Raw genomic sequence first — 27,857 nt, 5'->3', positions numbered from 1 at the left:
CACAGTGCGCCTCCTGCAGAGCTGACAATATGTACTACTGTGTCTGAGCACGTCCATGGAAAGCATCTTTTCTCCACCCTCACAACTCTAACTTGCCAAGTCTAACACCTCGGAAATAGAAACTTTCAACTTGCATTTCACCTCGGCAGCATTTGTTTTTGTAGATGAGATTTTTTCCTCCTTTACAGCCACCCTCTCACCATAAAAAAACTTCCTTTGAGCAGAATAAAAAACGTGAGTGCTGCTTTTTAAGACTTTTACTAAGGTTAAGAGGAAAATGATATTAATATCTGTCCCGGGGCTGAGCTTGCATTAGAGGAAAAGGATTAAGATATTGGTATGTTTTCCTTTCTGCAGACCTGCAGCTTAGATAGCTGGACCTTGCTTGCTGAACAGTGCTGGGTGGCAGAGGGGGCAGGTTTTTTGCAGGGATATCACCAAGCTGTGGGTCTGTGCAATTACCTGTACCAGGCTTCATTGATAACCTCTCACTGCTCCCTGACATGTTCTGAGATCATTCTGCGTCTAAGAACTACTACTGCCTTGTAAATGTCATGAGAAATTACGAACATTTGTAGAAAAGTAACTGTTTGACTAATTTCCTGTTCCATGGAGCAAACACACCACCCTATGTATTTAGAATCTGGTGCTGACAGCCAGGCCTTGGCAAGTTTCAGGGTTATAGGATCATAAATGGGATTAGATAAGCCAGACAGTGTGGCTCAGACTCCAGCACTTTTAAAATATTATTAAAACCCCCAGGAAAAAAAGCAAACAATTTTGAAGGGAAAGTAAGATATAACAGATCCCGACAAAGAGAGAAAAGAACCCTGGCTATGGTTCAGGGGATTGGTAAGCCCCTGGAGCATTTCTAGAGTACATGTTAGAATAAGTAAATATTTTAGAACATGAGACATAAAGAAACAGGTCATAATTTATAGCTCAGAAGGGTTTCTCTAGTAGATTTCAGCCATGGCAAACACATTTTTTAAAAAAAGAAAAGAATGGGGAGATGTATTGAGAAAATCAGAACTGACAGTAAAAATTTGCAGTTCCAGAGAGCAGACTGCCATGCACCACCTGGTGGCCTTTGCATTTTAAATTATCTGTTTCTTTTTAATTGACCAGATTAATTATTTCCACCTTGCCACTTGGCAGGTAGGGTCACTGTTCCTTTTCACTGCACTAATGAACCCATTCACTTTTTCTCCATGTAATTAAGACTGTGAGTTACAGATCACATTCTTAAATTGGCTTAGTATATGGCCAACTCAGTCTTGATTAAACAAAATAAATGACATCAGGTATTTCTGACTGAAAAAGAGTGTTGAGTTTCTTCTGAGTTTTCCTCCTGTTGTCCAAAGAGAGTGGTGACTTTGTTCTTTTTATTTATTTATTTATTTAATAGAGAAGAAATACAGACCTGTAAAGGTTATAGCATCCAGGATGGTGTTTCATTCTTAATATACTCAAGGTCTGGAAACCTAAAGGCACTTGATGGATTTCTGTTTGAGTATTATTTCTTTTGCCGCCAAAATTCTGACCAAGTCCTTTCATGAGCTATTTGAAAAGAAATAACTTTAGAAATGTTACATTAGTTAAGTGAAATATATTGCCTCTTCTGTTCACTTTGTTTTTAGGCCATTTAGGAAACCCTAGAAACATTAAGAGTTATTCAGTACCTTGAATACAGTAGCTGAACACAGTAGAGAAGGCTTCCTTTATGGTATCTACAGCCCTCAAGAGAGTCAGCCTTAATATGAACCAACCCAAATTGTCACCCAAAGCATTTGGTTTCATTCAGGATTTCTGCATCTCAACTTGATTCCCAGAGGAACTAAATTTATAAAGGTTATAAATTTATAACCTTTAAGTTTATAATTTAATGGTTAAAATGTTTTCATCTTCTAGGACCTGAACCGGATTTGCTCTGTTAGAATGAGTCTGATGGAACACCTGATCAGGAGAGAAACTGACACACATGTATCTTCAGGATGGTTATCTTTGTTGCCAGCAAAAGGCTGGCAATACAAATTCAAAATGTAAGTAATCCCAGCACATTGTTTTGATATATTGAAGGCTTGTGAGAAATTCTGTTTTTATTGTCTGAATACAGTGGGATTGGGATCAAAGATACAGCAACTTATGTTTTTCCAATTTTTACTCTACTTCTTAGTGGAAATGGAATATTTTAGTCACAGGTAATAACTAAGCTCTAGTTATCAACCCTGTGACAAAACTATTCAAGTATGCAACATAACTTTGTTCCTAATTTTTATAATGGATCTTAGATTTTGCAATCTTCTGTCCCACAGTTGTAAAACTTTATGATGTCCTTTTTTGTCTACTGAGACTTCAGGTGGTTAACGGCTGTATTTTCTTCCAAGCCAAAATGCAATTGCAATAATGATATCCATGTGCTTCGATAAAGGCATGTTGGCCTGTGGTTATGTGTTAAATAGGTGCCTTAATACACATACTCACACAGAGTCACAGAGTCAGCTGAAATGGCATTTCATCTTGGTCTCATGTATGGCAGACTGTGTCATGACAAAAAACATTCAAAGAGAATTATAGTGGCTTAGTGTAGCTCTCTGTCTTTTGCACTAAAAGGGATGGCTTAAATGCTTTCACCCATTGTTAGGATGATGTGAAACAGTGAGCAGTCTTTATATGAATAGCACATTTCAAATTCATGTCACAGGCATGTGTGGGAATAGCAGTAATAAGAAGAAAAACATATCAATTTCAGGGAATTAGAGATCTTATATGCACTGTTGGAATCCTCTTTGTGGCTTGTAACCAAATTGTTTTGTATTGGGTAAAGCCGAAGGCAGTGTCTCTGGAAACCACAATAATTAAAGGGCAACATGCTCAGAGAAATGAGGATTTCAACTTGTAGGAAGCTAATGAAACTAGGGAACCACCTCAATGCATTCTCAGTCCCTGCCAGGCCAATTTCACCACAGGGACAGAGCCATTCCAAATGACAGCAAGTCCATCTCTCTGCCTACCCTCCAAGTATAGGCTGTCCAGGAAGCAAAAACATCCGCCTTCGGGAAATCTTTCAGCATCATAAAAATTCCCTGCTCCCCCTTCAATCAGTTTTCCCGTCTGTGCTGGCGAGGAGGGTTGCCAGGCGCAGCCCACAGGGAAGCCTGCACATGGACATGGCTAGCTCAGCTACCCTCATCTTCTTCCTTTCTCTTTGCCTCCCTTCCTCCTCTTCCCAAAGTTAGCTTATGTCCTTCAGGCTGAAGTCCAGACTACAGGAATCTTGAGGATTAAAAAGGAAGAAGCAATAGGAATCATGACTAGATTAGGTCTTCAGAGATTACACCTTTTATAAGTAACAGTTGTGAGGAATTGTAATACCAGTTTTCAATGTTTGGTGTAACCTGCTACTCCATGTAAAAAAAAAAAAAAAACATGTAAAGGACAAAGAGTCCTCTTTGTGGCAATAATGGTGTTATAATGTTATTTTGGATATCAAGACTTCAGCCCTTCCTTTCTTACTTTGGCCTCCTGAGAGGAGGGAGCTCTCAAGGCAACCATATCTATGTATCTATGATACTCCCTGGCCAGTACCTCCAGTTGTAGCAGTATGATTCTCCCCCACTAACCAGGAGAGATAGGTCCACCTGGGGTCTTGGACATGAGTTAATTTGGTTCTCTTTCCAATTCCAACCCCACCTGTACCCTACCTATCATCTACCCCATCACTGACACCCACACCACAAGTTCTCCCAGCACCTCTTTGTCATTGAACTTTTGTTAATCCTTCAGATCCTCAGCCCCCAACCCCAAACCCAATGGCTTAGCAGGATTTGGTGGAAGGAGCTGGATCTCTCTCCCAGGAAAGAGAAAAGCGAGACTCCAGGTGGACCCATCCTTCCTGGTCAATAGGGGAGCAATCATACTGCTACAATGGAAGGTACTAGCCAGCAAGAGTTATAGATATGGTTGCCCTGAGAGCTCCACTCAAGGGGCCAAACTAAAGCAGGGCTGAAGTCTTGGTGGGCCAGTGACTTCAAAGGCAGCAGCTCCAAGGGATGCAGGGGTAGGGTGGGAACTGAAGGAAAGCAAATAGCAGAGCCAGGAGCAGGGCATAGATTGTATCAGAAATGATAACGCATGCTTACCATTTATATCTATGACTTTTGTTTTTACTTGATATTTAAGTTAATAAAATTATCATATGTAAAATATATTAAATATTTACTTTCACTGAAAACTTTAAAATTTTTAAAGAATGAATTCTGAACTTGATTTACTAAAATGACACCTAGGAAGCTAATTATGCAAAATAAATATCTCAATACTGATGGTGTCATTTTGTTTTGAATTGAATGGGATCATTTTAGGGATTCCTACTCCTGCTCACACTCAAGCCCAGGTTTTCTTCATCAGAGTTTGTGTGTCACTGCCCCTAGATCAGAAAGGTCTGATCTCCAGCAAAAACTCAAGAGTCAGCAGTAAGCCTGCCAGCTCCCACCCTGCCAGTCAGCCTATCCAGTACTCCCCTGCAGGCTTTCCAGATTCTAAGAGTCACAGTGTGCCAGGAGGTATATGGTGACAGTCCGGCATATGTTATTTCTGTTCTTCAGGACACCTCAAGAGGTAGGAATGGGTGAGGAACCTGCAAATGAAAGAAGTGACAATTTGGAGGGTTTGTCTTTTGTGAATGTGACCTTTATAGAAGAAATTTCACACAGCCTTCTTCTCACGTGCCCTTCCATCTTCTGCCATGGGAGGACACAGCATTCCTCTCTGCCAAAGATGCAGAAATGAGGTGCCATCTTAGAAGCCAAAAGCAACCCTCATACACTTGAACCTGCTGGTGGCTTGATCCTGGACTTCCCAGGCTCCACACATATGAGAAATAAAACTATTCTTTATAAACTAACCAGTCTATGGCATTTTGTTATATCAGCCCAATGGACTGAAACACTAGGGAAATACAATTCTACCCTAGGGAGGAGCAGCAAATATTTTGAACAATAATACAATATTATAGGCCCAATAATCAAACACATGAAGCTAAAAATCTGGAAATTAATGAAAATTAAAAAGGGAGATTATAGAGAATGAAAGGAAAATACACTGGTCAAACATAAGCAACTAAAGAGAAAGTGGTGTTTGATTACAACAAAGTCTCAGTAAAGATTCAGTTATAATGATTCCCATGCAATGTTTTATAAATGACTTGGACAGAATCTGGTAGAACTGACCTGTAGAACTTGGAGCTGTGGTGAGCTGAAGAGGCAGAATTCAAGGAAAATATTTCTACCTAACTTAGAGACTATGAGAAAAGTTATAATCATTTGTTAGTATTAGGGGCAAGCAGAGAGTGGGTAGCTTGACATTTCTTTAACAAGCGTAATTCACCAATAGCCCCTCAATAATCAAAGACATCTAGAACCACATGGTAGAGATCAGCTGTTTGGTGGTGAAACCAGTGTGGCCCAGAAAGGAGACTGCAGCCTAGAAAGAAGAAATGTCACAGTTTTGATAGGGCCAATCTCAATTGGCAGGCAGCTCTGAGAGCTAAAACACATTTGACTCTGACCTTTGGTTGTCACATAATTTGCATTGAACCTCACTGCTACTCAGTATGTAGCATGGCACAGGAATCTCCTTTCAGTATAGATAGGAAGGCCTGAAAGGTCCCTGCCCATTTGCTTGAGCTTCACAAGTAGGCTACATCTCTTCTGCCCACAGCCACCCCTGCCCCTCAGCCTGATGTAGTTAGTGTAGTCAATCAGGAGCCAGATTGAATTGTTTGCCCCTTCCTCTAAGATTTTGGCTTTGCCTAAACACAAATCTGAGCTCTGTTAAGCTCTAGGAGACCTAATGCAGGTTCCCACACAGACCCACTGATCCTGAAATGCAACCTGAGTAAGTGGCAGAGGAACACTGCAGTTCTCTCTTAAGACCCTCTGGACCCTCACCCCCCCAAAAAACACTTAACTGAGCTTTGTGCTCACTGACAAGGGATGAGCTCCTAATCGCCAGCTGCTCACATGACAACTGGAAGCAGTACAAACAGGCCCATGCTGGCATGTCCTTGGTCATTGTTTGCCCTCTTCCCATCTGAAAGTGAGCATGATTAATTAGAGACATCTCTATTAGTAACCCACCACCTTGTAATGCCTGACCATTCCTTTGCATGCATTAACCCCACCTCATATATCCTAGGTCCTTTATGAGGATAACAGGTCAAAGAGGAGGTCAAACATTGCCCTAAGCAAAGATAAAGCTTGCTGAGCTTTATTGGTATGAAATAACTGGATTACATACCATGCCAGAGAATGGCTCCAAGGTGAAAATACCTTTAAAGTGAACTAAAGGATGTGCCCATTCAGGATGCAGTGGATACACAGGGGCCCATTATCTGCTCAGTACCCTTCTCCCCAAACATACCATGTCTTCAGTAACCACTAGCCACAGGGAGTATCATCTTTGGTCCAGTTATAGCACCTCATACACTTGGTTCTTAAAGGGAAACATATAATCCAACTAGGAACAAACAGAATCCTTCCCTGAAATTTTCAAGTGATAACTTGCCTCCTGAGTCTCCACTTCAGAGTGGCTCATCTAATCTTGTCCCTGACAAGGAAGTTCAATGGCACTAATTAAATTCAAATATGTATCAAGTATGGCTGGTTCACTTTTTGGTTTATTTTGTTTTTTTGTGAATGAGAGAGAGAGAGAGAGACGGTGCACTGGAACCCACTGCTTACGACCACAAATCCATAAACTTTGCTATTTCCCTCCAGTTATGAATAAAAATCTATAGCTTTCTTGTCCTGGTGCATGTGCCTTGAATTCTACCACTCCTCTTCAAATCACTGACTCCTTGATCCTGACTATGCATCATTTAGAAGCCAAGAAGTGGACCACAAGAAGTGCTAGTTCAAGCTCATCTCCCTCAGCCATTTCTATCTTCCAGCATCAGGGAAAAGTAGGCCCATGCTGATCCCAAGTAGAGAGGTATAAGGCCTTTACAACTGTCCCTGAAACAACAAAGAATGATCATGCTCTTAGATATTCCCTAAATCTATCTGAGTGATTCTCCCACAGCAACACTCCCAGGCTCAACCCCAAAGAGGAAGAGTTGAGAATACCTGGGCCTCATGTTTGGCTGTTAATCCTCTTTCTTTCCCAGAAGAACTTCCTACTTCCTCTTTAAAAATCAACTGTCCCTATATCAAGTCCACCTCGTTTTCTGAGTGACATTTCCCCCCTCCCACCTCACTTAGGAAAATGATATTGAAAAGTCTGAAGAGAAAGAAATTGATATCAAACATGATAAAACAACTGTAAAGTGTTTTGAGATAGTATCTACAGCAAAAAGTCAGCAATATTAGTTAAAACTTCATATTTATTTATTCAATAAGTTTACAGCAAAGGCAGAGATGCAGTCATTGCCTGCAGTAAAATCACATTCTTACAGGAAGGCCGGTGAGGAGCCAACAATCAAAAAAATCTCAGCACCTGTCACATTGAATTACCTGCTAAGCCCCATTTCTTCCTTGTTGAAATAGGAAGAACTTCAATCAAAGAACTACTTTTTCTATTTCTTCTATAGCATCTAACACAAAAGTGGGGCTTTAAATGTTTTTTTGAGAAGTTAAATGAATAAATGAACAAAGATGAAGGAACAGTGTGGTAAGGGCGTATACCTGCAGGCTTACATTCAGAAAGGCTCCCTGCTTTGACTGGTCAGGGGATGGGGCCTCAGATATTCAGGGAGAAACTGGAGAAGATGATGATTGAGGTGAGTCTCGCTGAGCAGACATTGAAAGGTAAAGAAAGCTCACTTTACAGAGGCACTGTGATAGGAAGGACCCCACCATTTCCCAGCCATTGCATATTGGAGCTGAAAATTGTGACACTCCTATAGGACTTGTTGAGTACATGAATTTGGTGTAGACCTATACTTGTCCACACAAATTCTATCTAAATGAGTTTTGTTCTGCAAGGAGGAGGATTTTGTTTATTTTCTCACCATTGTGTCCCTTGCTTTATAATCACAGCTTCTTTTTCTCCATCACTTGAGCATAAGCTCAAGTTTACCCATGATTTCAGCCTGCATAGCCCTATTTGACCTCAAATTATTCAGCCATTCAGTTTATGCTCCTGGACTGCCTCTCTCTCTCTCCACATTTCCAAACTCAAATTTCCAGTGGCACAAATCTGATTGACCCAGTTCATATTTCCCAGTCAACCACAATATGGATGAGCAAGTTGAATGGCTTCTCTGGGTGAGGTACCCAGTATGGGTCCAATGGGCCTGGATGCAGAGGCAGGTTACAGGGTACCATATTTGGCTACCTTGGCAGGAGAGTGGCTAGCATGGCATTGCTTTAAAGAGAGTCAGTGAGGCAGGTGCAGAATTGATATGACCAATACAGTCTGCAGAGAGGACAGGAGCTGAAGGGATAACATCTTATTCGTGCATCTCCCATGCCTTTGCAGTGCTTCATATAGGTTGAATTAATGGATACATAAATGAGTGAACATATTAATATATGAAATCAATGAAACAGAAGCAAATGCTCCTCAAAAGACATACTCTAACACCAGGACAAGAAGGGCTGTGGATCCTGCTCAGCTGTCCGTCTGTACCAGAGCTGTGCCTGGAACACTTGTGTTCCTAGACACCAGACCTGCTCCTTCATAGGCTGAACCTCTCTGTGTGCCAGGGGTTTCACCCAGAATCTCCTTCTGACTGTGAAAACTTCCTCTGTGCCAACAAGAGGAGCTTGGCCCAAGAGATCTCTGGAACAAGAGAGAACTTTCAGTGCACTACCTAATTAATCTCACTTTTGGCAAGAATACATGAAGTGTCAAAAAGCTCTAATCAAACAGATGCTTCTCCTGGGCTCTAACAACCAACAAAGTTGTCAGTCATGTTGAAGAACAAAAAGCCATCATATTTAAGAATACAAATATCTTTGTTTGAAAGATGTAGGGAAAAAAAGTACTGAGCTGGGACCCAGAAAGAGTGACTTTGAATTTGACCTTAAACACGTCACTTGACTTCAAAGGCTCTCACTCTAATTCTAGAGAGTCTCCTGAATTAACAAGTCATACTGGTCCAGGTTACCTTTGTGTGTGTGTGTGTGTGTGTGTGTGTGTGTGTGTGAGAGAGAGAGAGAGAGAGAGAGAGAGAGAGAGAGAGTGTGTGTATTAAGGCAGAGGGAGCTTCAGTATCATATAATTTGAAACTGGCCTGATAGGGAAATTTGACTTATTTCTCTAATCCTAATTTCTCCCAAGGTCAGATAAATAGTTTCATTTCAGATGGGTGAAGAGTAACTTAAGCACGAGTGATTCCATTGGATTTTTAGCCTGGTCTGTCGGGGCCTAGGAGCTTAGTCCAGAACAATAGCTTCTCGGAATTTGTATTCAACAGGGATAAAGTCTGATATAAAATTTTCAGCAAAGCTAAAGAAACTGCACCCTGATCTTGAGGAAACCCTGAATATCCAATCTTGTCCTTCAAGGTCTTTTTGTTTCAGGACAAGCATAGAGAGAGTGGAAAGGATCAAGATATCACATCTGTCCAGCTGGGAAGACAACTGGCAGAGCTGTCCAGTGGGAAAGGAAATTTCTAGTACTGCTAGTGATCCAGAATATGTCATTTTTAAAAGGCTGTTTGTCACTGATAAAGAATATCTAATGGTTAGTACATTCTTGGTGTGTCCCTCTTTTGATCTTTTAAGGTATCATAAACATACCTGGCCTTCTTCATCCCATTAGTGTACTCAATATTTATAAATGGCACTGAATGCCATGCACACCGGTGACAATTTCACTCAGACAAGTAGTTCAGGCACTAAAGATTTTAGGATATTCAACAAGACCCCAAGAGTCCATAAAGGTATGAAATGGTGAGTGAGTGTTTTCTTCCTGTGCTGCCTCCCATCTCATTCTCTGCCAGAGAGAAGCACTGCCAACCATTTCCTACAAGTTCTTCAGAAATGTTTCCATGTCCATACAAACACACATAGAGTAGATCCTTTTTCCAAACAAAAACAACAAGGAGTTAATTTTATAGATGCTCTTCTGTACTTAATTGGGTTATCCATTAAAATTTATTATACATCTATTAATGAAATTAATGAATGAGATATATGATAGACTTTGATATGCCCTAAAATGGTCACCCAGTTGTAAATTATCCCTGGATCCTTCCCAATCCATCCACCTTCTGGCTTTTGAATAGATTCTCCCCTTAAGCTTCAATTAAGAGTGTTGTGGACAATGACCTCCACTCTCTGCCTCATTCAGAAATTCTGAACAGACATGACCGGCAAAGAGTAGGAGCACATCCTGGTTTTCCTTGGCAACTTGATCACACACTCTAAAAAAAAAAACCAAAAAAAAACACCCCAAAACTCACTATTGCATTTGAAACAAGCCTGAGTTTCAAGATAATTCTATATACATAGAGTCTCATTGAGGCTAAAAACAATCTTTTTCATGTAAAATTCAAGCCAGATCTGCCTTAATTAAGAAAAAGCAAGGTTTATGCCATTAATTCAGTCCTTTGCATTCTAAATATTTAGAACAAATATTCTAAATCTTTTAAATCAGATTCCTATGAATTACCTTAGCAAACCCCTTCCAGGCAGTTAGAATGGAAATCCATTTCCATTTTGCTACCGGTTGAATGAAAACAGACTCCAAACTGGTCAGTACAGAAGAATAAAGTTTGATTACATTCCTGGATGAGACAGGATCTCTCAGGGCCTTGAACTCCAAGTGTGGCTCTAGTCCAACCCTCCATCTGGGCAGTGGCAGGGAGGCTACCTTAGCAGGGGTGCTGACTCACAGATGGCTGCTGACAGGTGCCAGGAGCCATGAAAATCCCAAGTGTCAACCTGCCTCTTGGGCCTCAAGGTGTCAGGGATCGGGGGAGGGAGCTCTACTGGTGCTAACACCACAGTACCCTGGTCATCACTCCTCCCACGGAGGAGCTTTTCACTTCTCTCAGCTCTCCACACAGCATCTATAGGACATCTCACAGGTCAAACAGTTAGACATGTATATTTGTTCCCAGTGGAGTAGGCCCTCCACTGCCTATTCCATAAATTTTCTCAAATTGCTTATCTCTACTACCCTCTGTCACCCTCCAGGAGGATTTTACCCATTCTGACATCCCTGAGGGGAGAAAGGAACTGGCATCTGGAAGGTCTTTCCTCACACAGCTGAGCTCCATGGGAATGCTGATTATAGAACTTGTCATTTTCCCACTATAGTACAGCACAGCAGAGGAAAAAACACAAATCAAATACACAGGAGACTACATCCCAACTCCACCCAACAGACTCACAGAACTTGGCTTCTCTGAGCCTCATTTCACAATTGGTAAAAGTAAGACAATTCCTACTTCTCGGGATTACTGTGAGAACAAAGCATAGCACAGCTGTCCCCAAATGACAGATGGTAATACAAACATTAGTTTCCATATTTTTGCTTTCTTCTTTAAATGGGACTCCCTAACCTATGTCAACAAAATCTCTCACCACTGATGGTAATCAATCTTTTAATGTGTATACAATAAGTAAAGAGAAGGTATGCTGTCAATTGAGAGCAGGGTATAAAATATAAGACAACACTAATTGCTATAATTTTATATGTTTTCTGTCTTATGAAAATATGCTTGAGAAGTGTTGGCTAAAATGAAGTGAGTAAATTTACATGTTAAATAAGGTGGCAGTTAGATGTGCCATGACTTGAACTGTGAAACCTGTAAGAAGCTTAAAATGATCCCTAAACCCCCTGAGTTTGCTTAAGCCTATGAGACCAACAATCGGCCAGGACTTTCTGAGGCATCACATTAAAGGTGAGATTCATCCTGTTCTCCTCTGTAATTGGACAGACTTGTACTTGGAGAGCTGACTGTCCAAGAAGGTGTGATTCATGGTAGAGAGAGCCAAGGCACTCTCCTTATGGCATAGAACATCCTACTCTGGACCATGGGGTAATTTAAAAACAGTCCTTACCCAAATGACTTCACAACTTCTGTGTTCTGAGCTGAACCTGGGCTGTACATTAGATCTTGAGGTCTGGTTTTCTATAACTTGGCCTTGTCACCTATTAGATAGACAACGAAGTTATTTGAGGGCTTCCTGAATAAGACCTAGCATGGCGCCTGGAACACAATAGGTGCCCAATAAATGATACAGTAAATTTACATCTACAGTTCCCAGTTGCCTAATATTTTAGATCAGGTGTACATGTGAAATGAATAGTCGTAGCCTCTTCAAGGTAATTCTTCTTATTGCTGCCTTTGATATTTATTTGCAGAAATAATAAACATAAATATCTGTGTATTAATGATCTTTGACAGCTGATTTTAGGAAGGCCATGGTCATATAGAAGAAGGTGGGAAGCCTCTTTGTTTAAAGGAAGCTGAAAGGAAAAGAGAGAAGTGAGGCCTGATCCAACTACAGACAGATGTTCTGCAATCACTCCTGGCTGCAGGAGACACTGACAGAACTGAAGTTCCTAGGTGGCTACAGACTATCTAAATGTGACAAGAAGGACCATTTGTTAAAGCCCTCAAAACATTGCCAGAGGCCAGCTTCAGAGTTCCGGCTGGGTCTGCCTCTCTGGGCCTGCCACCTGGACCACGAGGCCTGAAAGATTACTTTGATGGCTGCATCAATTTGGCAGAAATGAAAAGGCACTGAGCTACCAGGCAAGCTGCTATTAGTGGCTACGTTTGTGATCTCCTGGCACTTGAAGCACAGACTGGCTAGCTTTCCAGCTTGCCCTGGCACTTAGGCCTGGCATTTCCAAAAGTTCTGGCATCAGAACCTAGGAAATGGTACCTTTAAAAAAAATGTGGAGAAAGCTAATGTTGTATTGGCAAAGAGCTCACCTGAGGCCACCTCCATCTGTTGTTTCCTCTCTTTATGGCTCTCCAATTTCACTTGCTCTTTAGCAGTCAGAGCCTCTTCTGTCCTTTCTATGCCCTGGTTGGGGACAGTCCTGAGGATGACACCCTCCTTCTTATAGCCTGACAGCTGGGCAAGGCAGCTGAAGCAATTCCCATAAGCATTATTAGCCAAGCCTGGAATGGAGGGAGAGATGGTTTGACATGAATGGGACATAACCTAACTTGCTGCCACAGACCAGCACAGGGATATATCTGCACAGAGCATGGATAGCCATTCTGAGGCAGCAGAAGTGTTCTTGGTTCTTCTGTAGCCCAAAGTGGGCCCAACAAGGATAGTGGTGGGATACTGAGCTTTCCTTGCCACCCTTTTGGGCATCCACTAAGTTTCCTTAGTTTCAAGCCTCAGAAAGCAAGTATGTTAAGAAAACATGACATTTCACTAAAAGGATACTGGGTAGCTCACAAACTCAAAAGAAATACTGACTACCTTTGTCTTAGAGCAAGAAGAAGGGAAGGACTTGGGATCAAGATAACAGGGCACATAATACAAATGAATCTCTTCAGAACATTTTTTTTTTTTCCAGAATCCAACTGCTCAGGATTTCTGGTGAATCTCATCGGCAATATTGGCATTAAGTGATCCAAACAAATACATCTGATTGGCTTATTTAACACACATAGTAAGACTCTGCAGAGCACAGGGGAAGGTTCTTTCCCCCAAAGAGAAATCAGGGCTCCACTAGAGGAGAGTTGAACAACAACTGGGTGTTCAAAACTAACTGGTGTTCTCACCTCAAACCCAGAGAATCCCTTTTTCTTCACCCCTCTGTTTTCTCTAACTTGTCAAAAATGGGATAATACTGTGAGAAAAATGTGAAAGATTTTAAAGACAGGAAGGGACTCCATTATAGTTTGTAAGTAGGATAGGCCTTGAGAGCAGAGTCTTGGAGCTATTTCCTACTTCCTTGAAAACCTGAATAAAGGACTAATACTATTCATCTAAGCCAGAAAGTTGAGTCACCCAGATCCCTTCTCTCCTCTCCCCACAATCAAATCATGCACTAATGTCTTTTTTACCCTCAGAATATTTTTCATTTATAAACAAGCTTTCAGACCCCCAACTTTTTACTTGTTGAGGACCAGAGTCTCTTAACAAGTCTCCCTGACTCCCTTCACTATTCTTTTACACTGGAGTCAAAGAGTGCTATTGGAAATCCAAATCTGATCAGGTCTCTCCCTCTCAGGGACTTCCGGATACATGTAGGAAAGCTGTACTACACAGGCAGGGCCCTGTGATGTATCTGTGACTCACTTCTTCAGGCTTCTTGTGAGTCTCTTCTTTCTTCACAACTTTCACATGAAGTTAGAACTGTTTCTCACTGTCCCCAACCATTCCTCCTGCCAACTGCCGAAAGGGAAGAAAGGGACCTGGTCCTTAGACATCATCTCTCACCCAGATATTTGAACTCTCTCTCTAACCTGGCTTTCTCATCATCATACATGGCAGCCAAGACAGCTACTGCTCTGGGACCAAATTGAAGAAATGAATTGAAAGGAAAAAAAATATCCTAGACATCAAGACCCACAGTGCTCTGGGGCCACATCTAATTAACTTACAGCCTCTGATGTCAACAGCTTCCAAGGCTGGTATAGTGCTTTTACAAACACATTCCAGAAGACTCAACATGATCTGGTGTTGACACAGACCCAATAACTGTCAGAGGCAGTAGTTTTCAATTTATGAATGCCATAAAGCTTTGGCAATATGATTGCTACAATGTGTGGTGTGTTTTTGACAATAAGCAGGAGGCGGGCAGATTGGGGGCTGGGGAGGGTCGGCTCCACATTTGGCCAAGGGCTCACAGAGGAAAACCTATAAAGATTTCTACTATTGTGAAAAAGCTTCAATAATGACTGCAAATAACGAAACCAGGAATGTTATGCAGTTCTTTAACAGCAAACTTGACCTGCACATCAGTCCAAAGGTACATTAGTTGTTCAGCAAATATTGGTTACCACCTACTGGGTACCAGGCACATAGTGCAGGATTAATATAGAATATGGTGTGAGCATAAGAAATGGGGGTATGTTTAACTCCAAGGGAGTCAATAAATACTGTCCTGAACTGGAGCAGAAGAGCACCTATGTTTTTGTATGTATGTGCATATACATATGTGCTAGATTGAAACTCCTGAAATAGATTTCCTGTAGTTCTTGAAAGTAAGGGCAACCAGGTCATTGAAAGCCAAGCAACCAGCAAATATTTACTAGCCACCAACAGGATGCCAAGCATGGTGCTAAAACCAAGAAGCTAAGGGGCAAAATGTGTGGCTCTCCAAAGTTCGTGTAAGTTAAGAATGGACAGGGAGTAATACGTTTAGATTCATATTCACATTCATACTCATTGTCAGGCAATTTCAAATAGGAAAGTTGTATTATCTTAAAAAAGGTACCGCTTCCCACCCTTCACAATGGCTGAAATCCCAAAAACCTGACAACACCAAGTCCTGGCAAGGATGAAAAGAAAAGAACTCCCACTTCTTGCTCACAGGAATGCAAAATGGTACAGACACTTTGGGAGACAGTTTGGTGGCGTATTACAAAAACTAAACATTTCTTACTATGTGACCCTGCAATAGTACTCCTTAGTATTTACCCAAAGTTCACCCACAAATTGAAAACTTTTGTCTACACAAAAACCTGCACACAGATGTCTATAGAAGCCTTATTTTTGTAAATGCCAAAACTTGGTGTGTTAGTCAACTTTTTGTCACTGTGATCAAAATACCTGACAAGAATAGCTTAGAGGAGTAAAAGGTTATTTTGGGCTTAGGGTTTTGGAGGTTCCATGCATGGTCGCCTGACTCCATTGCTCTGAGTCAAGGTGAGGTAGAGCATCATAGTAAAAAAGCATAGAGTGCAAGAGGAAAGCTGCTTTTCTCATGACAGCCAGGAAAGAGTGAGAGAGGAGAGAGAAAGGAGGAGCCAGGGAGACAAGATACTCTCAAGGGCACACTCCAGTGACCTACTTCCTCCAACTACACCCCACCCGCCTATAGTTACTACCCAATACAGCAGGGTTTTTTCACATTATTAATACATCAAATGGATTAATTCACTGATTACATTACAGCTTTCATGATCTAATATTTCACCTTTGAACGCTTCTGCATGAACACAGGAGCTTTGGAGGAATATCTGACAATCAAACCATAATACTTGGAAACAACCAAGATGACCTTCACGAGGTGAATGAGTAAACTGTGGCATGTCCAAACAATAGAATATTATTTAGTACTAAAAATAAATGAGCTACCAAACCATGAAAAGACATAGTGGAACCTTAAATGCATATTACTAGGTGAAAGAAGCCAATCTGGAAAGGCCACATATTGTATGCTTCCAATTATATGACATTCTGGGAAAGGCAAAATTATGAAGGCAATCAAATGAGCAGTGATTACCAGTTTTTAGGGAAAGGGAGGGAGGAACAGGCAGAGCACAGCAGATTTTTAGAACAGTGAAATCCTGCAAACTACAATAGTGTATAGGGTACATGTTGTCTTACTCCATTTTATTATTGCTACCACAAAATACCTGAGACTTGGGTAATTCATAAAGAACAAAAATTTATTTTTCATAGTTCTGGAGGCTATAAGTTCAAGATCCAGGCTCCAACATCTGGTTTCTGATGAAGGCCTTCTTGTTGCATCCTCCAGAGGGGAGGAACAGTGTCCTGTCGTGGTGGAAGGCAGGAGGGCAAGAAAGAATGAACACTGTGTCTCACATGGCAGAACAGACAGGAGCAAACCTGTCCCTCAATCCCGTTTAATAAAGACATAAATTCATTAATGAGGGCAGAGCTCTCATGACTGAAACACGCCCACTTATGCTCCACCTTCCAACACTATTGCATTGAGGATTAAGTGTCTAACACATGAATCTTTGGAAGGGACAAAAATACTTGAACTATAGCATATGTCATGCCAAGACATATAGAAAGTACACTAAGAGTGAGTTATGATGTAAACCATGGGCTTTTGTTGATAATGCTGTGTCTGTGTTTGTTAACAGGACTGTAAGGACTGTAACCAACATATCACTGGTGCCAGATGTTAACTATGGGGGAGGGGAGGGTTGGGGAGGAATAGGCAAGGGAGTATATGAGAACTCTCCACTTTGCTATAAACTTAAAAATTCTGAAAAAATAGTCCACTTAAGTGGATGAGCAAATAAAATGAATGACAAAAATAGCATTCCAAACTTTGGACAGTTATAGACAAAAATGAAAGGATCCAGTGGTTATCTTCTCTGTTTGATATGAGAATATTTCATATTTTTATGCTGACATCACTCCTTCTGGTTTGTGAGACTTCCTGGGTGATTCCAGAGAGTCTGTTCCCAGCCCCAGAAGTTGTGCAATCACTTCCACCAGAAGCCAGACAAGTTCAACACAGAGAGTGGTACATGACGAGCTGTAAAGGACAGGTGCTGTCAGTGTTCTGTGACCATGAAGAATCCTGTTGAAGAGTTAGTCTTCCTAACCAGGCATACTTACATGGCCAATGTATTTAAGTGGAAAAAGAAAAGAGAAAAAGAAATCTTGAACATGAACAAGATGGTCCCGATTCTGTTAAGTAGACTGTTAAGTCTATTTGAACTCACACAAAAGATCCAAAGACATATGCCAATTGTTAATAACAGTTGTCTCAGGATGACAGCCAATAATGTGTGGTTTTTACCTTCTGCCTTATGAATCTCTACATTCCAAATTTTCTCCAATAAACACATTTTATCTTTTAATCAAAATAAAGAGAGATTGAGAGAACGACTGTCTATCAAACAGAATTGGGGGTTCTAGCTTTATCAAACCAAAAAATAGCTAGCAGGAAATCCCTGCAACATCTGACCCAGAATGAGTTTCTGAAGGATTGGGATATGCTTGGGTTTGAAACGAAAGCTGTGCACATAAGGGTAAAGTCCATATGTGCTGTTTTTAAGCCAACTACTTAGATCATTGCAGTAAGGACCCATCAAGTTTGTGGACTCCAGAAGGGGATCAAAAGAGCACAGGCAGGTTTTCCCTTCAACACTGAACTTCTTCACGAATGGGGAGAAAAGGCTTCCTTCAAAGTATAAAGGGCAAGAATGTTGAGTATGTCACCCCCAAGAGATACAAATAATATAACCAGAACTCTGGGCCAAAGGGCTTAAACTTTAATAGGTTGAAGGTAGGGAGGTGGGGGAAGGAGACAGAAATTAAATAAATCTGAATGACAGCCAAGGATCAAACCTAAGTAATCCTACTTGATACAGTGGCTCTTCCAAGAACCTATTAACACCATGTAACTACACCTGACACCTCCAAAACAAACCATTGCACAGGGGAAACACACAGGATCCACATACCCCAAAGTCTTTGGAGCAGAACAGACAATTCTTCCAAGAAAATCTCAGTAATGAAAAAGCAAGATAAAGGAGCATATTTCTTTAATGCTCCTCAATATTCGTGAGTGTGAGTTGCCTGTTCAAATTCTCAGTTTCCTGGAATGCACATTTTGTATTTCAGCAAAGGGCTCCTATTTGACAAATAAGATAGTGGATATGTAGATCCCATCTCGGGAGTTAGATGAGAACTAGAGGATGGGCTATGAATTCCTAACAAAAGCTATTAGGTCCACTGAGGTGTTGCTACCCTAGATCCTTATAATATAGTGAGAAACATCCTGAGTCAGGATCATTGCTAATGCTCCACACATGTTGGGGGACAGTTGAAGGTCAGATGTGTGAAGTCAAGTAGGTATTGCTGCTATTCCTAGGCTTTTATGTATCCCCTTAATAACTAGAGCTTAAAATTCTCAGAAGTTATACAAAATGGCAGATATCTCCACAGAGATTATAAAAGGAGGAGCAGGATGGATTGTGTATTTAATAATGGCCTGTGTGGGAAGTTTTTATGATATATGAATAACTGATATCCACATCTCATTTACTCTTCACAACAAAGCTTCATGGTAAGTAGTGTTGCCACTCCCATTTTACACAAAGAAACTGAGTCTCAGAGAGAATGACTCACCCAAGATGGGAATCTAGAAAGTGACAGAGCTGGGTTTTGAACCCAGATCTTACTCAGCACTTGTTCCATTTTCCTACCTGAGGGCAGAGTGCTGAGATGTTATAGTTAAAAAGCAACTTCTAAGCAAGACCTGTGAGTGGAAGCCTGGAAAGTCTGAGAGCCTTTTCAGGGCAGAGATGAGGCCCTATTCATCTTGTGCATCAGGGCTTGTTGTGTCCTCTCATCATGTGTGGAGAATGAAGGAGGAAGGGAGGCCAGATAGACCCAGGGGAATTGATGTCAGCTCATATCATTCCCATCATGGGCTCCATTGGAAGGTGAAGCAACAAAACTTCTTAGAGCACCTTTGAGAGCAGGAGCAGTGTGGTCACTGCAGCTGTGGGTACATGAACCTCCCTCCATACTCTTTGGAGACTTTCAGAAACAGCCTTGGGCCACTTCTAAGGTCAGGGCATGGGGTCCTGATAGGACAAGTACAGAACTGAGAGGAAGACATGAGCCATTGACAATTGAAGCAGGTGGGTGATATTTAAATTATCTTTGTTTTGTCAATAGAGACCCACTTGTCCAATGTGTCATTTTAAACACAATGGGCAAAAGCATATATTTTCTTTCTTATCACTTTCTGCATCAGTAAATATATAGATCTCTATCAATGGCTGCCTCATTCTCGAAAATATATAAGAATACAATAATTCATTTAACTCATGGACTCTCCACGGGCATTTGTGGTGCTTCTATTTTTTGTTATTATAACTGCTGCTGTGAACATTCTTGCAAAGACAGATTTCCTGAACTCAATAATGAGCATTGGATGGTCAGAAGACAGACAACTTCAAGGGCAGGCTTTGTGGCACATTTGCACTTTGAGCTGGACTTTTGACTGGGTGGAGAATGTAAGCAGAGTAGAGAGAAAGGTAACTGAGTAGACAACTGACCTAGAACAACAGCAGAGGCAGGAAAGGGAGCACAGAGGGGAAAAAGTGAAGGGGCTGGAAATAAGATTTCACAAAGAGATTTGGATGGACTGAAGAAGGCTTTGACTGACAGGCAAAGGAATCTAATATCATAGATCAACAAAATGGTATGTTGAGTCATTCATCTCAGAGAGCACCCATCCAGACCACGGCACTCAATGGGTAACTTCAACTCAACTTTCCTGTGACTGTTACCAAGAAAGAAGAGTGCTCTTGGTTGCAGAGTAGGAGATCTGACAAGAAAATTTACAGACTCAGAGAAGTTTGGTGAGGTAATGCAGGAGAGAGCACAGTATGGAGTTGGCACAGCTGACTATTAATAGGACCAATAGGCATTAAGGGTGTTTTTTTAATCCTGGCATTCTGCAGTCAAAAATACAGCATTTAAAAATGTTGACATGGTTCCATGTGTCTTTACTTTTGAATGAAGTAGCCTTCTCACAGGGGCAAGCTTGCTTTGAGGGGAGAAAAGGAGAAAGCTTACACATCCAGGTGACTACTGGAATTAATTTTTAGATGGCTTTATCTCTGTAGTATTCAAGCCCTCACCATCTGATCATCCAATTCACATTGGTCTATGTGGTTTTTTTCTTCTAAATTTGAAGTTTATATTAGAGATTAAGATTTACTGCATTTGCAGACCATTTTTAAACTTTTTATGATAAAAGTGGAGTCAATAGAGACCCACTTGTCCAATGTGTCATTTTAAATACAATGGGCAAGCACGAGGGTGGCAGCTTTATTTATCACCACATGGTTACTGAAGTGCTGGTAAATGGAATCATTTGCTCTGCCACCACACAGGAAATAAGTACAGCACCGAGGCTGGGTTTCTACAGCAGCTCTGTGATCCTGAATTATGAAAAGATTAGACGAGATTTGGGAAAAGGGAGGCTCTGTTGTTTATCTTACCTCCTTAGTGAAGATTTTAGGGTGAGGAAAACCTAGAATAAAGGCAATAAAAAAAAGTTCATCAAATGATGCCAATTGGAAATGGGCTAGAGATGTCTGATTTATTTCCTCTATTTGCCATGTCACAAATCATGATGCAAATAATGTCTTCTCTCTCTGGAGTGGAGACTTCATTAGCATTAAACCTCAAGTCCCACCATGGCCCTGAAACATTTGCTTTGAGCTGCCACCTTAAGGGTCATTGTATTGTTTCCATACATCTGAGAGTTGAATCCATGCCTGCTTCACATCACTGGTGAATTAACTGTATTTTTTCAGAGCTTTTAATGTTTGTCCTTTGCTGCTAAGCTCTGTCAAATCCAAATGATCTGCAAGCATTTGAATATCTCTTTTGTTAAAGAGACACAACATTAATACCATTTCTAGACCAGTTCCTTACTTCTGCCTACCTAACTTTTAGACTACACCCACAGGTCCCAAGCATCATTCCATAATTCTTGGGCACCCGCTGCAAGGCTTGTGCATGACAGAATCATTTTCCTGGGAACCTTATTCAAAGGCTTCAGTATAATGTGAGCCTTTCCCATCAGATCCAACTTCGGCTTATCCCTCCATCTTCATCTGCAGCCACCAAATTCCTTGTATGAGTATAATTTTCTCTTATTTTTGAACCTCTGCAAAAGTTGATCCCTTAGGAAAAAAAATACGCATTTGTCTTAGCTCAGGCTGACATGTGTAATAAACATTCAATAAGTGCCTGTTGCTTGGGTGCATCAGTTAGGGTAAATATTAATTTTAAAAACAATAACAACAAAAATTAAGACATAGAAGTTTATTTTTTATACACATGACGGTCCAGTGCAGTTGTTCAACAGGCAGTCTTCTGCGGAGTGATTCAAATCTCCTTTCTGTCTTGTTCTTCTATCACCCCTGAGGAGCTTTAAGTCCGTCTATTCCAGTCAGAAGATGGGAAAGAAAGAATGGGAATGATGTACCTAATTGCTAATTGCTTCTGCCTGGGGATGACATTCTTTTTCAATCACATCTAATTGGTAGGAACTGGTCCTAGCTTCAGGCAAGGGGTGAGAGGGCAGGGGAAACAAACTGCAAAACATGACCCCTGATGGGCAGCTGCTTCCAAACAACTACTTTTTACTATGGAATAAATGAAATCAAAGATATAGTACAGTGGAGAGAAGAATGTTGGGACCAAAAGAAAAAAAAAACATATTAAATCCCCCAAGCCCTCATCTTTAGAAGAAGCAGGTCCAGAGCAGATAAATGACTGGCCTCAAATCACACAGCTATTAGTAGAAGACCTGGGAATTGAACTCAGGTGACCTTGGTATTTGCCCTAATTTTTTGAATGTGAAAGTCACCCCTACCTCTCAAAACTTCAGTTTTGTCATCTGTAAAATGAGAGGTTTGTGCCAGATGCTTCCTAAGATCCAGACCAGCAGAGTTGAGCTGAAGGTGCACAACTGAGATCTTGGAGGTTTGTTCTAAGTGGGGTGCCATTCAGGCTCCTCAGTCACACTTAGCAACCACCTGAGGAATAAAATTTACATTCATTGATCGGTTATTTTATCTACACGTCCTCTATTGATCAGAAACCATCCTTCACCACAATGAATAACACTGTGAAGGTGTTTCAGAATCAGGCAGACAGAAACCCTGTCCAGGTACCTTCATCCATCCAGAATTGGCCCGAGTTTGCACCCAAGGTCACTGAGCATGACCTACATGACTGTATCATCCCTTTGGCAGAAGTTAGATCTTCCACAGGGAAAATGAGAATGACAGTTACTAGGTTATTTCAGATTCTAGAGTATTCAGAGTGTTAATATCAAATTTGATCTTTCTTTTTAAATAGTTCTCAGCATGCATCTCATGCTATCTGGAGTTGTTCAAAATCTCAAATTTAAAACAATTAAATAAAAAGGATAAATAGGAACTAAATAGCATGCTGACTTCATTAGAAGCCTATTTTAGGAAATAAATAAATTTAAATGAGAGTAGTTCTCAAAACAAACTTAAAACAGATAAACTTACTAGTTATTCTTTAAAAGCTACTGAGAAACTTCAAATATATTTTGGCCCAGAAACTTTTTTTTTACTATAATGATTTTCTGGACTCTTACATAGCTAAATAACTTATGCTTAGGTCTTCAAAATGCAAATTAATAAGAAAGTGTCCTAGAACCCTTATAAGAATCAATTTTCAGTTACACCATTACATCTTCTCAGGAGAAAATGAAGTTTCCTTTAGTATTTTGAAAGCCGTATACCATGCCTATAACTCAATAAAATTATAATACATTGTCTATACTTTGTAAACCCCAAGCCCTTTCACTATGGAAGCCTATTCTGACTCATGTACCTCATCTACCTTTGTCCTAGAGAAAAGCATCAAGTAACAACTCCCCACCCCATATCCCTTAGGAAGAATATGTACTTCCTGAAGGTGGCAAAAGGATGACATAGAAATGCCACAGCTCTAGAAGTTGCTAGCAAAGCACTCCCTAGGTTTGGCAAGGGAAGCCTTCCCACCCTCCCCCAGCCCTGCTGCTGCTATGTTGCACAAAATTCTCCTTCCACCTCAAATCCGGAGCCCCTGTCTATAAAGCAAAAAGGGAAAGGCAAGCAGTCTAAGAGTCTTAATTCTTCTTTGTGGTATAAGGCAACATGGTACTGTGGCTTTTGACCTCCAGGGGTTGGATGAGATGACTTTCCACGTGGTTTATTGTGAAAGGTTTTATTGCACCTTCACTTCTCAGATCCACCAATTTAATTGCCATAAAAATAGCTAACATATGTGGCAGGTTTTAAAAATGTCCATCTAACAAATGAATTTGTTTCTCATGAGGCCACCCAGACCGGCAGCTTTTACCTCCACACATCTCACTAAGGTTCTAAGATAGACGGTTGGAGTTACCCTGTTGAACTGTAATGAATGTGGCTCCCAAGAGAAAGGAGACAAACTCTCTCCTTCAACCATCAGACAGGTCTTGGTTGCCATTTTTCATCTCCCATATTGGCGATAGTTCAATTTGTTTGTTTTTCTTCTCTGGAAGGTATTTGCTGTGGTTTTCACATTTTTTTGTATTTTTTATTAGCACATAATATATGTGTTTGTGTATGTATTTATGAGGTACAATGTGATGTTTATATTCACGTATACATTGGGTCATGATCAAATCTAGGTAATTAACATATCCATCACCTTAGATTTTTATCACTCTTTATGGTGGGTATATTCTTGTATATCTCAAAATAACGAAGAGATGTTTTTCAAAACATCTCTATACGAAATAATATTTGTAGTCCTAGATTTCATGAAGTTGGAATGAACTAACACAGCTCGTGGCTCCTATCTCAATAGGCTATCTGATACTAAGTGTTCCCATTTGTTAACAACATTACTAATCAACATTACTAACCCATCTGTTAAAAACAGGGAAGGAGAAATCTATCATAATCTTCTAGGAGCAATGCAACAATTTCTTTGGCAAGAAGTCATTGCTTTTTCTTATGGTTTGGATAACATGTCTCCTAAAAGCTCGTTAGATCATATAGGAATGTTCAGAGATTAAAAGATTAGATTATGAGAGCCATAACCTAATCAATAAATTAATCCATTTACGAGATACTAATGTGAATGGATTAATGGATGGTAACTGTAGGCAGGTGGGGTGTGACTGGAGGAAGCAGGTCATTGGGTGCATGCCCTTGGAGATTATATATTGTCCCTGGATTCTTGCTTTCTCTGTGCTTCCTCGCTGCCATGAGATAAGCAGTCTTCCTCTGCCATACCCTTCTGCCATGATGTTCTGCTTCACTCATCCCCAGAGCAATGGAGTCAGCCGACCATGGACTGAGGCCTCTGAACCCATGAGCACAAAGTAAACATTTCTTCCTCTAAGTTGTTCTTATCAGGTATTTTGTATACAGTGATGCAAGCTGACTAACACACCTTTACATCACATTATCTAGTAACAACAATACTAAAAAATTATATGTGGGTGTATTTCTTTTAGCATAATGTAAGTTGCTACCTCTTAAAGTGAGATTACCTATGGAATACTCCTTCATGGTCCAGCTCATTAATGCTTTCTCTCTAGAAGAAATAACTTGTGTGATCTCTCCTATGACCTTTCTCTTGTCACTTTTCAGGGTATCCCTAGCTGTTCCTGGGGGACCCAAAAGTTAACTTCAAGGGGTTCACATATCAGGCTGCTAACAGCAGTTCCCTCTCCATTCCTCTGTAGTCGTTCTCCCTCCAGTTGCATACAATTCATCATGAAGAGATGTTGTTCCATAGAAGAATCCAGTACCCATCCCTGGGTGCCAGCAATGTTTCTTCTGTTCCAGGCACTGAAAGAAAGCTGAAAAAGATGAATGATGGCCTCCTCCTGCCCTTCAGAACCTTACCTGATCACCTACCTTAGGCTTCTCCATCCGGGCCCAATGAAAATTTCTCTTGAGCAGTTCTATCAGCTTCTGATCTCTAGCCCTCTTTACATGGTGGCTTGAAATAAATTCAAGGGATCATAGAGGGTCTCTTTCATCTTCATGGTTAATAGGCATTTTTTTATCCCCATGTCTTTTTCCCCTTTAATAATAATAGTGGGGAGGGAAACATTGTTTAAGGACTGGTGATAGAATTGACCTAAAGAAGACTTGTCTTTTGTTTGTCAAAACATTTTGATAAGCTATAGTAGCATGGTCCTTAGGGTATGGGCTATATAAAATAGAATAGTCTGAAAATTGTTGAGTTTCCAGGAGCAGTACTGAAGGAAGGGGCCAAGGAGTGGAGAAAAACTAGGAGAGATAAGAACTGATAAGAGATGAGCCAGAAAGAGAATGAATCTGTGACCCCAAAAGAGGAGAAAATGAGAAATTCACAATGCAGGATATGACATATGGACTTTTTTGAATAGAACTAAGTTTTTCAGTATAAAGTTGTTTATTTTGCCATGAATACCCATCTTATATTAAAAGGAGCTAAATTAAATTTCTTTAATGAAATAATCAAATTCATTTATTGAAATCCCCAAGGCATAAGGTTTAAAAATAATGATGATTATTATTATTCATTCATTAATATCCTTAAATATATAAAAATGTTAAATACAGGGGCATCCAAATGAACCAAAGATCATTTTTATATTTAGCTACATATTGTATGCACAATAAGAGATGTGGGATTTTATGGCTTTTTTTTTAAGCACAACTATTCTCACATATATCCCCTTCCCCAACACTATTTCTACTCAATGCCTGGTGGTAATGGTGTTTGGGAGAAAGTAATTAAAGAAGGTTTTTCCCACATTTTTTAGTTATAAGACCTAAAGAGAGAATATGCTATAAGAAGTAAGATGTGAGAAAAATCAAGAATTCAGTCTGTGTGTGTGTGTGTGTGTGTGTGTGTGTGTGTTGCTGAGGATTGAACCCAGGGGCTTCTACATGTGAGGCAAGCACTCTACCAACTGACCTATATCACCAGCCCAAGAATTCAGAATCGGAGTATAAAATATTGTGGTGTGGGCATGTTTTCAGATAAATATAGGATGTCCATAAATTTGAATTTCAGATAAATAATGAATTAATATAAGTACATTTCAAATACACTTATTCCATTTACACAGAATGTCCTATAATTTTATTTGCAAAATCTGGCAACCTAGAACACAAGAATGCTGGAATGTGTTGTCAGTATCAAACATTTTAAGTTAAGTATCATATGAAGAGTATTACTTGGATACAGTGAATTCTGATTTCAATAAGATTATTTCCAAAGGTACTGTACTTTGAATCAGGCTCAAAGTCCTTTACAAACTTACATCGGTGATATGATTTTATTTTTACACTATGAAATACATAATCTGAGCATCCTCAACATCAAAACTAGATTTGAGACCTTCAAGGAATTCCTAACACCATTATCTTGCTGATTATCTAAAACACTAGCCATTTCATGTTAAAGCAAATTGCTAGTTAGACCCTTAAAATTGTAGAGAAATGAAATACTAGATGGGCGAATGAATAACCCTTTAATCCTGTTCCCTACCAATAGGTCAGCTGACTGAAACACCATCTGGGAACCCTGATCTAAGAAAGATAGCAGATCTCAGCTAGTCCAGCCTACTCATCAGATAACCAACTTGGAACGGTTCACCCACTCTTCTACTCCTTGGCAACCATAACCATGTTTTTAAAATGTCAAAATTTTGTTTTTAGAAAGGATCTGAGCCATCCACAGAGGCAAAGTGAAACATAGGAAATACTTGTCAACTGAAAAAAAATGTTATTACAAATGTGCTTAATAAATTCCATATACTATAAATGTGCTTTAATAAAGTTACAGCTTCAAATGAAATGTGGGGAACTTATTTCATTTTTATTAAGGCTGGATTTATTGCTTTGGTTTATTAGTTCATGTTCTCAGAATTTAATTTAGTCTCTAGATGATTTTGCCAAAAAGAAAGCAGGTGGGTCAGCTGTGTGTTGAGCTACACCAGTATAAGGGGTAGTATTTAGGTATTAGCTAACCTTGGTTTGTGCCACTACCCCCAAAACAAAACGAAAAATGCAAACAACAAATTTCCTACTCCTAACTTTCTATGAATATAATCAGTGCTTTTAAAAAAATTCTCTGAAATGTTCTCTCCGATATGCCAGCTTGAACCCTACACGTCTTTTAAAGCTCCACTAAGATGCTCCCTTCCCTATGGCATCTCCAGTTCTCTTCCTTGTCAGTTCTCGATAGGGGCTGCTCTACTTGTTGGGGTCATTTTAAATATTTGTGATGTTTTCATGGTGTTGCCATAACCTAAATGGATAACACCATAAAAAATGTGTATGGTATCGATCTATCTGTCTGTCCGTCTATCTACTATTTTGACTATAAATCACTTTCCTTTCATTTAGTTTTTTTAAACTTTATTTATTTATTTATTTAATCTTTTTCAGCACT

The 27,857-nt window shown here is 40.2% G+C and overlaps 1 long non-coding RNA gene across 1 annotated transcript; it reads left to right on the top strand.

Annotated features, from left to right (window-relative positions):
- The first annotated feature begins 47 nt into the window (after nucleotides 1-47).
- Nucleotides 48-27,260, top strand: LOC125618139. The gene is made up of 3 exons (XR_007349379.1): nucleotides 48-234; nucleotides 1,912-2,042; nucleotides 26,958-27,260. It is a non-coding gene; the product is annotated as an uncharacterized LOC125618139 (long non-coding RNA).
- The last annotated feature ends 597 nt before the right edge of the window (nucleotides 27,261-27,857 follow it).

This window comes from Marmota marmota, unplaced genomic scaffold (genome assembly GCF_001458135.2).
Source record: "Marmota marmota marmota unplaced genomic scaffold, marMar, whole genome shotgun sequence".
NCBI classification, from domain to species: domain Eukaryota; kingdom Metazoa; phylum Chordata; class Mammalia; order Rodentia; family Sciuridae; genus Marmota; species Marmota marmota.
Note: the sequence above shows the minus strand (reverse complement) of the source record. Positions and strands in the feature narration are given on the sequence as shown.